At 63.0% G+C, this 12,046-nt stretch overlaps 1 protein-coding gene across 1 annotated transcript in view; it reads right to left on the bottom strand.

Moving 5' to 3' along the window:
* Positions 1–10,467, bottom strand: part of LOC144806196 (uncharacterized) — a 77,820-nt gene extending 67,353 nt beyond the window's left edge. The window contains exon 1 of the mRNA XM_078672612.1: positions 10,308–10,467. The gene's annotated coding sequence lies outside the window, so the exon portion shown is untranslated. The remainder of the gene's footprint in view (positions 1–10,307) is intronic.
* Positions 10,468–12,046: the final 1,579 nt, after the last annotated feature.

The following is a 12,046-nucleotide window of genomic DNA, read 5'->3' as shown; positions in this document are numbered from 1 at the left end:
TCCTCATCTGCACCCCTGGACAGGCCTCCCTCCTCTGCACCCCTGGACAGGCCTCACATCCTCTGCACCCCTGGACAGGCCTCACCTCCTCTGCACCCCTGGACAGGCCTCTCCTCCTCTGCACCCCTGGACAGGCCTCTCCTCATCTGCACCCCTGGAAAGGCCTCTCCTCCTCCGCACCTCTGGACAGGCCTCTCCTCATCTGCACCCCTGGACAGGCCTCCCTCCTCTGCACCCCTGGACAGACCTCTCCTCCTCTGCACCCCTGGACAGGCCTCTCCTCCTCTGCACCCCTGGACAGGCCTCACCTCCTCTGAACCCCTGGACAGGCCTCTCCTCCTCTGCACCCCTGGACAGGCCTCTCCTCATCTGCACCCCTGGACAGGCCTCACCTCCTCTGCACCCCTGGACAGGCCTCTCCTCCTCTGCACCCCTGGACAGGCCTCTCCTCATCTGCACCCCTGGACAGGCCTCTCCTCATCTGCACCCCTGGACAGGCCTCGCCTCCTCTGCACCCCTGGACAGGCCTCTCCCCATCTGCACCCCTGGACAAGCCTCACTTCCTATGCACTCCTGGACAGGCCTCTCCTCCTCTGCCCCTCCTCTGGACAGTGCTCTCCTCCTTTGCACCCCTGGACAGGCCTCACCTCCTCTGCACCCCTGGACAGGCCTCACCTCCTCTGCACCCCTGGACAGGCCTGACCTCCTCTACACCCCTGGACAGGCCTCGCCTCCTCTGTACCCCTGGACAAGCCTCACTTCCTATGCACTCCTGGACAGGCCTCACCTCCTCTGCCCCTCCTCTGGACAGGGCTCTCCTCCTTTGCACCCCTGGACAGGCCTCACCTCCCCTGCACCCCTGGACAGGCCTCACCTCTTCTGCACCCCTGGACAGGCCTCACCTCCTCTGCCCCTGGACAGGCCTCACCTCCTCTGCCTCCCTGGACAGGCCTCACCTCTTCTGCACCCCTGGACATGCCTCACCTCCTCTGCACCCCTGGACAGGCCTCACCTCCTCTGCATCCCTGGACAGGCCTCACCTCCTCTGCACCCCTGGACAGGCCTCACCTCCTCTGCCCCTGGACAGGCATTACCTACACTGCCTCCCTGGACAGGCCTCTCCTCCTCTGCATCCCTGGAGAGGCCTCTCCTCCTCTGCACCCCTGGACAGGCCTCACCTCCTCTGACGCCTGGACAGGCCTCACCTCCTCTGCACCCCTGGACAGGCCTCACCTCCTCTGACCCCTGGACAGGCCTCACCTCCTCTGACCCTGGACAGGCCTCTCCTCTGCACCCCTGGACAGGCCTCTCCTCCTCTGCACCCCTGGACAGGCCTCTCCTCCTCTGCACCTAGGGACAGGCCTCACCTCCTCTGCACCCCTGGACAGGTCTCTACTCCTCTGTACCCTTGGACAGGCCTCACCTCCTCTGACCACTGGACAGGCCTCACCTCCTCTGCACCCCTGGACAGGCCTCACCTCCTCTGACCCCTGGACAGGCCTCTCCTCCTCTGCACCCCTGGACAGGCCTCTCCTCCTCTGCACCCCTGGACAGGCCTCGCCTCCTCTGCACCCCTGGGCAGGCCTCTCCTCCTCTGCACCCCTGGACAGGCCTCTCCTCATCTGCACCCCTGGACAGGCCTCTCCTCCTCTGCACCCCTGGACAGGCCTCTCCTACTCTGCACCCCTGGACAGGCCTCTCCTCATCTGCACCCCTGGACAGGCCTCCCTCCTCTGCACCCCTGGACAGGCCTCACATCCTCTGCACCCCTGGACAGGCCTCACCTCCTCTGTACCCCCCTGGACAGGCCTCTCCTCCTCTGCACCCCAGGACAGGCCTCACCTCCTCTGACCCCTGGACAGGCCTCACCTCCTCTGCACCCCTGGACAGGCCTCTCCTCCTCTGTACCCCTGGACAGGCCTCTCCTCATCTGACCCCTGGACAGGCCTCTCCTCCTCTGCACCCCTGGACAGGCCTCACCTCCTCTGACGCCTGGACAGGCCTCACCTCCTCTGCACCCCTGGACAGGCCTCACCTCCTCTGACCCCTGGACAGGCCTCACCTCCTCTGACCCTGGACAGGCCTCTCCTCTGCACCCCTGGACAGGCCTCTCCTCCTCTGCACCCCTGGACAGGCCTCTCCTCCTCTGCACCTAGGGACAGGCCTCACCTCCTCTGCACCCCTGGACAGGTCTCTACTCCTCTGTACCCTTGGACAGGCCTCACCTCCTCTGACCACTGGACAGGCCTCACCTCCTCTGCACCCCTGGACAGGCCTCACCTCCTCTGACCCCTGGACAGGCCTCTCCTCCTCTGCACCCCTGGACAGGCCTCTCCTCCTCTGCACCCCTGGACAGGCCTCGCCTCCTCTGCACCCCTGGGCAGGCCTCTCCTCCTCTGCACCCCTGGACAGGCCTCTCCTCATCTGCACCCCTGGACAGGCCTCTCCTCCTCTGCACCCCTGGACAGGCCTCTCCTACTCTGCACCCCTGGACAGGCCTCTCCTCATCTGCACCCCTGGACAGGCCTCCCTCCTCTGCACCCCTGGACAGGCCTCACATCCTCTGCACCCCTGGACAGGCCTCACCTCCTCTGTACCCCCCTGGACAGGCCTCTCCTCCTCTGCACCCCAGGACAGGCCTCACCTCCTCTGACCCCTGGGCAGGCCTCACCTCCTCTGCACCCCTGGACAGGCCTCTCCTCCTCTGTACCCCTGGACAGGCCTCTCCTCATCTGACCCCTGGACAGGCCTCACCTCCTCTGCACCCCTGGACAGGCCTCACCTCCTCTGACTCCTGGACAGGCCTTGCCTCCTCTGCACCCTTGGACAGGCCTCACCTCCTCTGACCCTGGGCAGGCCTCACCTCCTCTGCACCCCTGACAGGCCACTCCTCCTCTGCGCCCCTGGACAGGCCTCACCTCCTCTGCACCCCTGGACAGGCCTCTCCTCCTCTGCACCCCTGGACAGGCCTCTCCTCCTCTGCACCCCTGGACAGGCCCCTCCTCCTCTGCACCCTTGGACAGGCCTCACCTCCTCTGCACCCCTGACAGGCCACTCCTCCTCTGCACCCCTGGACAGGCCTCTCCTCCTCTGCACCCCTGGACAGGCCTCTCCTCCTCTGCACCCCTGGACAGGCCTCTCCTCATCTGCACCCCTGGAAAGGCCTCTCCTCCTCCGCACCTCTGGACAGGCCTCTCCTCATCTGCACCCCTGGACAGGCCTCCCTCCTCTGCACCCCTGGACAGACCTCTCCTCCTCTGCACCCCTGGACAGGCCTCTCCTCCTCTGCACCCCTGGACAGGCCTCACCTCCTCTGAACCCCTGGACAGGCCTCTCCTCCTCTGCACCCCTGGACAGGCCTCTCCTCATCTGCACCCCTGGACAGGCCTCACCTCCTCTGCACCCCTGGACAGGCCTCTCCTCCTCTGCACCCCTGGACAGGCCTCTCCTCATCTGCACCCCTGGACAGGCCTCTCCTCATCTGCACCCCTGGACAGGCCTCGCCTCCTCTGCACCCCTGGACAGGCCTCTCCCCATCTGCACCCCTCTCTTCCTCTGCACCCCTGGACAGGCCTCGCCTCCTCTGCACCCCTGGACAGGCCTCTCCCCATCTGCACCCCTCTCTTCCTCTGCACACCCATGGACAGGCCTTACCTCCTCTGTAACCCCTGGACAGGCCTCTCTTCCTCTACACCCCTGGACATGCCTCTCCTCCTCTGCACACCTGGACAGGCCTCACCTCCTCTGCACCCCTGGACAGGCCTCGCCTCCTCTGTACCCCTGGACAAGCCTCACTTCCTATGCACTCCTGGACAGGCCTCACCTCCTCTGCCCCTCCTCTGGACAGGGCTCTCCTCCTTTGCACCCCTGGACAGGCCTCACCTCCCCTGCACCCCTGGACAGGCCTCACCTCTTCTGCACCCCTGGACAGGCCTCACCTCCTCTGCCCCTGGACAGGCCTCACCTCCTCTGCCTCCCTGGACAGGCCTCACCTCTTCTGCACCCCTGGACATGCCTCACCTCCTCTGCACCCCTGGACAGGCCTCACCTCCTCTGCATCCCTGGACAGGCCTCACCTCCTCTGACCCTGGACAGGCCTCTCCTCTGCACCCCTGGACAGGCCTCTCCTCCTCTGCACCCCTGGACAGGCCTCTCCTCCTCTGCACCTAGGGACAGGCCTCACCTCCTCTGCACCCTTGGACAGGCCTCACCTCCTCTGACCACTGGACAGGCCTCACCTCCTCTGCACCCCTGGACAGGCCTCACCTCCTCTGACCCCTGGACAGGCCTCTCCTCCTCTGCACCCCTGGACAGGCCTCTCCTCCTCTGCACCCCTGGACAGGCCTCGCCTCCTCTGCACCCCTGGACAGGCCTCTCCTCCTCTGCACCCCTGGACAGGCCTCTCCTCCTCTGCACCCCTGGACAGGCCTCTCCTACTCTGCACCCCTGGACAGGCCTCTCCTCATCTGCACCCCTGGACAGGCCTCCCTCCTCTGCACCCCTGGACAGGCCTCACATCCTCTGCACCCCTGGACAGGCCTCACCTCCTCTGCACCCCTGGACAGGCCTCTCCTCCTCTGCACCCCTGGACAGGCCTCTCCTCATCTGCACCCCTGGAAAGGCCTCTCCTCCTCCGCACCTCTGGACAGGCCTCTCCTCATCTGCACCCCTGGACAGGCCTCCCTCCTCTGCACCCCTGGACAGACCTCTCCTCCTCTGCACCCCTGGACAGGCCTCTCCTCCTCTGCACCCCTGGACAGGCCTCACCTCCTCTGAACCCCTGGACAGGCCTCTCCTCCTCTGCACCCCTGGACAGGCCTCTCCTCATCTGCACCCCTGGACAGGCCTCACCTCCTCTGCACCCCTGGACAGGCCTCTCCTCCTCTGCACCCCTGGACAGGCCTCTCCTCATCTGCACCCCTGGACAGGCCTCTCCTCATCTGCACCCCTGGACAGGCCTCGCCTCCTCTGCACCCCTGGACAGGCCTCTCCCCATCTGCACCCCTGGACAAGCCTCACTTCCTATGCACTCCTGGACAGGCCTCTCCTCCTCTGCCCCTCCTCTGGACAGGGCTCTCCTCCTTTGCACCCCTGGACAGGCCTCACCTCCTCTGCACCCCTGGACAGGCCTCACCTCCTCTGCACCCCTGGACAGGCCTGACCTCCTCTACACCCCTGGACAGGCCTCGCCTCCTCTGTACCCCTGGACAAGCCTCACTTCCTATGCACTCCTGGACAGGCCTCACCTCCTCTGCCCCTCCTCTGGACAGGGCTCTCCTCCTTTGCACCCCTGGACAGGCCTCACCTCCCCTGCACCCCTGGACAGGCCTCACCTCTTCTGCACCCCTGGACAGGCCTCACCTCCTCTGCCCCTGGACAGGCCTCACCTCCTCTGCCTCCCTGGACAGGCCTCACCTCTTCTGCACCCCTGGACATGCCTCACCTCCTCTGCACCCCTGGACAGGCCTCACCTCCTCTGCATCCCTGGACAGGCCTCACCTCCTCTGCACCCCTGGACAGGCCTCACCTCCTCTGCCCCTGGACAGGCATTACCTACACTGCCTCCCTGGACAGGCCTCTCCTCCTCTGCATCCCTGGAGAGGCCTCTCCTCCTCTGCACCCCTGGACAGGCCTCACCTCCTCTGACGCCTGGACAGGCCTCACCTCCTCTGCACCCCTGGACAGGCCTCACCTCCTCTGACCCCTGGACAGGCCTCACCTCCTCTGACCCTGGACAGGCCTCTCCTCTGCACCCCTGGACAGGCCTCTCCTCCTCTGCACCCCTGGACAGGCCTCTCCTCCTCTGCACCTAGGGACAGGCCTCACCTCCTCTGCACCCCTGGACAGGTCTCTACTCCTCTGTACCCTTGGACAGGCCTCACCTCCTCTGACCACTGGACAGGCCTCACCTCCTCTGCACCCCTGGACAGGCCTCACCTCCTCTGACCCCTGGACAGGCCTCTCCTCCTCTGCACCCCTGGACAGGCCTCTCCTCCTCTGCACCCCTGGACAGGCCTCGCCTCCTCTGCACCCCTGGGCAGGCCTCTCCTCCTCTGCACCCCTGGACAGGCCTCTCCTCATCTGCACCCCTGGACAGGCCTCTCCTCCTCTGCACCCCTGGACAGGCCTCTCCTACTCTGCACCCCTGGACAGGCCTCTCCTCATCTGCACCCCTGGACAGGCCTCCCTCCTCTGCACCCCTGGACAGGCCTCACCTCCTCTGACCCTGGACAGGCCTCTCCTCTGCACCCCTGGACAGGCCTCTCCTCCTCTGCACCCCTGGACAGGCCTCTCCTCCTCTGCACCTAGGGACAGGCCTCACCTCCTCTGCACCCCTGGACAGGTCTCTACTCCTCTGTACCCTTGGACAGGCCTCACCTCCTCTGACCACTGGACAGGCCTCACCTCCTCTGCACCCCTGGACAGGCCTCACCTCCTCTGACCCCTGGACAGGCCTCTCCTCCTCTGCACCCCTGGACAGGCCTCTCCTCCTCTGCACCCCTGGACAGGCCTCGCCTCCTCTGCACCCCTGGGCAGGCCTCTCCTCCTCTGCACCCCTGGACAGGCCTCTCCTCATCTGCACCCCTGGACAGGCCTCTCCTCCTCTGCACCCCTGGACAGGCCTCTCCTACTCTGCACCCCTGGACAGGCCTCTCCTCATCTGCACCCCTGGACAGGCCTCCCTCCTCTGCACCCCTGGACAGGCCTCACATCCTCTGCACCCCTGGACAGGCCTCACCTCCTCTGTACCCCCCTGGACAGGCCTCTCCTCCTCTGCACCCCAGGACAGGCCTCACCTCCTCTGACCCCTGGACAGGCCTCACCTCCTCTGCACCCCTGGACAGGCCTCTCCTCCTCTGTACCCCTGGACAGGCCTCTCCTCATCTGACCCCTGGACAGGCCTCACCTCCTCTGCACCCCTGGACAGGCCTCACCTCCTCTGACTCCTGGACAGGCCTTGCCTCCTCTGCACCCTTGGACAGGCCTCACCTCCTCTGACCCTGGGCAGGCCTCACCTCCTCTGCACCCCTGACAGGCCACTCCTCCTCTGCGCCCCTGGACAGGCCTCACCTCCTCTGCACCCCTGGACAGGCCTCTCCTCCTCTGCACCCCTGGACAGGCCTCTCCTCCTCTGCACCCCTGGACAGGCCCCTCCTCCTCTGCACCCTTGGACAGGCCTCACCTCCTCTGCACCCCTGACAGGCCACTCCTCCTCTGCACCCCTGGACAGGCCTCTCCTCCTCTGCACCCCTGGACAGGCCTCTCCTCCTCTGCACCCCTGGACAGGCCTCTCCTCATCTGCACCCCTGGAAAGGCCTCTCCTCCTCCGCACCTCTGGACAGGCCTCTCCTCATCTGCACCCCTGGACAGGCCTCCCTCCTCTGCACCCCTGGACAGACCTCTCCTCCTCTGCACCCCTGGACAGGCCTCTCCTCCTCTGCACCCCTGGACAGGCCTCACCTCCTCTGAACCCCTGGACAGGCCTCTCCTCCTCTGCACCCCTGGACAGGCCTCTCCTCATCTGCACCCCTGGACAGGCCTCACCTCCTCTGCACCCCTGGACAGGCCTCTCCTCCTCTGCACCCCTGGACAGGCCTCTCCTCATCTGCACCCCTGGACAGGCCTCTCCTCATCTGCACCCCTGGACAGGCCTCGCCTCCTCTGCACCCCTGGACAGGCCTCTCCCCATCTGCACCCCTCTCTTCCTCTGCACCCCTGGACAGGCCTCGCCTCCTCTGCACCCCTGGACAGGCCTCTCCCCATCTGCACCCCTCTCTTCCTCTGCACACCCATGGACAGGCCTTACCTCCTCTGTAACCCCTGGACAGGCCTCTCTTCCTCTACACCCCTGGACATGCCTCTCCTCCTCTGCACACCTGGACAGGCCTCACCTCCTCTGCACCCCTGGACAGGCCTCTCCTCCTCTGCCCGATGGACAGGCCTCACCTCCTCTGACCCCTGGACAGGCCTCTCCTCCTCTGCACCCCTGGACAGGCCTCTCCTCCTCTGCACCCCTGGACAGGCCTCGCCTCCTCTGTACCCCTGGACAGGCCTCCCCTCCTCTGCACCCCTGGACAGGCCTCTCCTCCTCTGCCCGATGGACAGGCCTCTCCTCCTCTGCACCCCTGGATAGGCCTCTCCTCCTCTGCACCCCTGGACAGGCCTCTCCTTCTCTGCACCCCTGGACAGGCCTCGCCTCCTCTACACCCCTGGACAGGCCTCACCTCCTCTGCACCCCTGGACAGGCCTCTCCTCCTCTGCACCCCTGGACTGGCCTCTCCTCCTCTGCCCGATGGACAGGCCTCACCTCCTCTGACCCCTGGACAGGCCTCTCCTCCTCTGCACCCCTGGACAGGCCTCACCTCCTCTGCAACCCTGGACAGGCCTCTCCTCCTCTGCCCGATGGACAGGCCTCACCTCCTCTGACCTCTGGACAGGCCTCTCCTCCTCTGCACCCCTGGACAGGCCTCACTATGTCTGCACCCCTGGACAGGCCTCTCCTCCTCTGCACCCCTGGACAGGCCTCTCCTCCTCTACACCCCTGGACAGGCCTCTCCTCCTCTACACCCCTGGACATGCCTCTCCTCCTCTGCACCCCTGGACAGGCCTCTCCTCCTCTGCACCCCTGGACAGGCCTCTCCTCCTCTGCCCGATTGACAGGCCTCAACTCCTCTGCACCCCTGGACAGGCCTGACCTCCTCTACACCCCAGGACAAGCCTCTCCTCCTCTGCACCCCTGGACATCCCTCACCTCCTCTGCACCCCTGGACAGGCCTCTCCTCCTCTGCACCCCTGGACAGGCCTCTCCTCCTCTACACCCCTTGACAGGCTTCTCCTCCCCTGCACCCCTGGACAGGCCTGACCTCCTCTACACCCCTGGACAGGCCTCGCCTCCTCTGTACCCCTGGACAAGCCTCACTTCCTATGCACTCCTGGACAGGCCTCACCTCCTCTGCCCCCCTGGACAGGCCTCTCCTCCTCTGCCCCTCCTCTGGACAGGGCTCTCCTCCTTTGCACCCCTGGACAGGCCTCACCTCCTCTGCACCCCTGGACAGGCCTCACCTCCTCTGCACCCCTGGACAGGCCTGACCTCCTCTACACCCCTGGACAGGCCTCGCCTCCTCTGTACCCCTGGACAAGCCTCACTTCCTATGCACTCCTGGACAGGCCTCACCTCCTCTGCCCCTCCTCTGGACAGGGCTCTCCTCCTTTGCACCCCTGGACAGGCCTCACCTCCCCTGCACCCCTGGACAGGCCTCACCTCTTCTGCACCCCTGGACAGGCCTCACCTCCTCTGCCCCTGGACAGGCCTCACCTCCTCTGCCTCCCTGGACAGGCCTCACCTCTTCTGCACCCCTGGACATGCCTCACCTCCTCTGCACCCCTGGACAGGCCTCACCTCCTCTGCATCCCTGGACAGGCCTCACCTCCTCTGACCCTGGACAGGCCTCTCCTCTGCACCCCTGGACAGGCCTCTCCTCCTCTGCACCCCTGGACAGGCCTCTCCTCCTCTGCACCTAGGGACAGGCCTCACCTCCTCTGCACCCTTGGACAGGCCTCACCTCCTCTGACCACTGGACAGGCCTCACCTCCTCTGCACCCCTGGACAGGCCTCACCTCCTCTGACCCCTGGACAGGCCTCTCCTCCTCTGCACCCCTGGACAGGCCTCTCCTCCTCTGCACCCCTGGACAGGCCTCGCCTCCTCTGCACCCCTGGACAGGCCTCTCCTCCTCTGCACCCCTGGACAGGCCTCTCCTCCTCTGCACCCCTGGACAGGCCTCTCCTACTCTGCACCCCTGGACAGGCCTCTCCTCATCTGCACCCCTGGACAGGCCTCCCTCCTCTGCACCCCTGGACAGGCCTCACCTCCTCTGCACCCCTGGACAGGCCTCTCCTCCTCTGCACCCCTGGACAGGCCTCTCCTCCTCTGCACCCCTGGACAGGCCTCACCTCCTCTGCACCCCTGGACAGGCCTCACCTCCTCTGCACCCCTGGACAGGCCTCACCTCCTCTGACCCTGGGCAGGCCTCACCTCCTCTGCACCCCTGACAGGCCACTCCTCCTCTGCACCCCTGGACAGGCCTCACCTCCTCTGCACCCCTGGACAGGCCTCTCCTCCTCTGCACCCCTGGACAGGCCTCTCCTCCTCTGCACCCCTGGACAGGCCCCTCCTCCTCTGCACCCCTGGACAGGCCTCACCTCCTCTGCTCCCCACTCAGGCTCTCCTGACCTCACCGTGAATGCCAGGGGGGATCTGATCCATGGATTAATAAATTGCAGCCAAGTGAGTTGGCAGCTCTCCTACCTGAGCAGAAACTTGTCCAGACTCTCTCCTCCTCCTGGCGGGCAGATCTGGGGTCTGAGGGGAGGCAGGGGGGGGGGGGGGGTCTGTGAGGGTCTGAAGATGAAGGTCGCTGCACAGACAGACAGGGCTCCTTCCTCCTCTGCAGCAGGCTGCAAACACCAGGAGAGGCCGGAAGTGATGTCACCACCGCTGCTGGTGCTGTCTCTGCCGCCGCTGACCCGGAAGAGGAAACCCTTATCCCCTTCATCCAATGTGCAGCTCAGTGAGTTTCATCAGCAGGCGAGGAGCGTCCTCTGATGGCCGCAGACGGAACCGCCGCCTCCAGGCTCCAGCGGTGAATACATTTCACACAAACAAGCCTTTATACCTGTAAAGACCTGGGATTACAGATGTCACAGACGTGAATGTTTTTAAGGGTCAGACAGTTCAAGTACAGGGCCTCACACTTGGTTGTTGCTGTAAAAAAGCATTTATAGCTTCACTTCTGATGAGCATCTTCCAAACACTGACGTAAAGGATTAAAGAGTATTTACAGAAAGGTGACAACTGGAAGCGACAGTCTGTATTTCAATGACAATATCTGTATTTCAATTAATATATCTGTATTTCAATTAATATATCTGTATTTAAATGAATATATGAGTATATCGGTCAGTTTTGCAATTAACACCTTAGGAGCTCGTAAACATACCTCCCCAGTGCTGCGCTGTCCATTATCCAGTGCTGAACTGGACGTCCAACGGTCGCACGCAGCACTGGGGAGGTAGTGCCCGTGACGACCGTTGGCCGACGGCAGCACCTAAAGGGTTAAACTGCACAGCTTATTTATTTATTTAAATAATTTATCTGCCGATTTTTCAAATCCACAGCGTGGTACATAGGAAAGTAAACAGAGGAAAATACCATGGAGTTTTAAACACCAGATCAGTGACAATGCGGCATAGGTCATGTGTCAAAGCAACAATTAAAGGAACAGCTTATTTCTAATTTTCCTGTGTCTGTGGCATATTGCTGATATTTGATATGGTTTTATATCCTCGAACAAGACTGAAATGTAGGCCCCAATTAGGTTTTGAGTTTCTGGTTTAAGAGCACAACTGTCTCCTAAAATATTAAGATAGCGGCCTCTTCCAGGCTTTGTTGTCTTTAGAGTAACCACCTCCATCTTTCAACGGAGATTCACTCACAAAAAAATAAAGCAATACGTCTTTGAAACAATTAACTCCTAAGATCATAGAGCAATCAATAATGATCCAAAGATTTCTCACAGCGTGCGTTGAATCATAAAAATGTGTGGGTGTTTCTGGTCTGAAGAACAGGGGAGGAGCATTTCACTACTTGAAAATATTGTTCTCCTTCACATAGGCCCCTATATCATAGTACGCTCGTCATCAATACACCGTTTATTAGTGAGTGCATCAACTCTTTGCAGCATTGTCGTGCAAGCTGCCTTGGGTGACACAACAATGACATTAGTTCAGACGCGCATACATCAGAGCCCTCAAGCTTCACTCATCACGAGTGACACTCACACATTTAGAGGTTGTGCTGAAGTCTGACTCAAACCTGGCTCATTCTTCAAAACTATGGAGATGAACTAGAATTTCACACATGACATCTGCTGTGTGCTGAGTAGCATCGCCCTAACTTTCGGCACAGAGCAGACTCCCCGTCCACATTTTGGTGGCAAAACCTTTCTCATATTTCACCTTGAGCACTGCACATGTTACAGTTCAATA

Source organism: Lissotriton helveticus (assembly GCF_964261635.1).
Source record: "Lissotriton helveticus chromosome 1_1 unlocalized genomic scaffold, aLisHel1.1 SUPER_1_unloc_52, whole genome shotgun sequence".
In the NCBI taxonomy this organism is placed as follows: domain Eukaryota; kingdom Metazoa; phylum Chordata; class Amphibia; order Caudata; family Salamandridae; genus Lissotriton; species Lissotriton helveticus.
This window is presented reverse-complemented; position numbering and strand designations above follow the sequence as displayed.